We start from the raw sequence: 1,602 nt of genomic DNA, 5'->3' as shown, positions 1-1,602 counted from the left end.
AACATGAGAGAAGACATTGCAAGCATAACAATTAATATTTACAGGTATCTTTATAAACAAAAAGAAAAATCTTTAATTTTACAATTTCTGTTTCATTTTAAAAATATTAAGCTCTTACCTTAAAAGATGAACACGGTGAAAGGAAAATTCAAATGAAAAGAATTAAACTCTCACATTTTTCTATCTTTATGCACTTTCTTCTCAACTAGCACAATTGCCACCAACACTCCATTAAAATCATAATACAAGAAACATAAGCAATAAACATTGGTATTATGTGAAATGGAGTAGCACCCCTTGGCTCAAATAAATAGGAGAAAGATAGAGCAAAATGATAAATAAATAAATAAATAAATTAAAATTAAATTTTTTTACCGTAAATAATACAAGAACAAATTAAGCATGGCAATGGAAGGTGAAAATGGTGGCCACAAATAGTTTATAGAATTAATTTGTACTAATTGAATGTAATCACAGATAATAAAATAGTCAAATTTTTAAAGAAAGAGACAATTGATACTAAAAAGAATAGAGAAAACAAACAACTAACCATTAATCTCACAATTTCAAAAACAAATTGTGACACATTTAAAAGGAGATTATACTCAAATTGAAGATATTTAAAACATATTTGCTTGAAGTGGCGATACATGGTTTGGATTGTATCAAGGGTAGCAGGCTAAATAATACCAATAAAGGAGATTAAGTACCTGCTTGAAGTGGCAATACTTTTTGTTTAAAATTATATAAGCTATAGTTATTAGTTACTCAATTTCTATATATAGATCTTTAGTTCAATAAAGGAGATTAAGTACCTGCTTTACACACAAGCAAGACAAATATAATATAATGTTTTGTTGTGAAAATATTTTATATTTCTATATGTATCAAAACAAAGAAATCTATTATTTTTATTTTTGGATCAAAGTTGGACTAAAAATTAAATGCTCTAACAATGAAAGAATCATGGTAAATTACAAGATTGTGTTAAATAATTTTTTTTGTACCTATAAAATTTTAATTTTATAGTGTTAATAAAAAAATCTTAATTTTTTGTCTCTAAAAATTGATTATATTATTTTTAGTCTCTTCTTTTATGTTAATTATTATGTATCATTTATACTTTTGAATAATTTTTTATAGGTATCTTTAGAATATTATAAAAACTTCTCACATAAAAGTTTAGAATTATTTAACAAAAGGTGGATTAAAATTAAATATTTAAGTGGAAAAAGTATAAGATTAATATTTAATTAATTTTTGTCAAATATTTACAAGAAAAATATTTATCATATTCTAAACACGACGATAAAAAAAACTATTTAAAAATTTTAAAAAATATGTATGTGTCGAATTAAAAGCACTAACATACACAAAAATTATTTGAAGACAAAAAAATTAATAAGTTTTTTATAAAAACTAAAAATAAAAAATTAAATTTTACAAAGACTAAAAATAAATCTTAATCTAAATGATGATTAAACAATTTAACATGTCTTCTTCTTATATATAAAATTGAAACAATTAGACAATTCTTTATCTAACCGACTCTATTAAATTAAAAATTAGTGAAAATTGATCTGTTTGCACTTGCTTTTGTTT

Source organism: Cicer arietinum, chromosome 8 (genome assembly GCF_000331145.2).
Source record: "Cicer arietinum cultivar CDC Frontier isolate Library 1 chromosome 8, Cicar.CDCFrontier_v2.0, whole genome shotgun sequence".
NCBI classification, from domain to species: domain Eukaryota; kingdom Viridiplantae; phylum Streptophyta; class Magnoliopsida; order Fabales; family Fabaceae; genus Cicer; species Cicer arietinum.
This window is presented reverse-complemented; position numbering follows the sequence as displayed.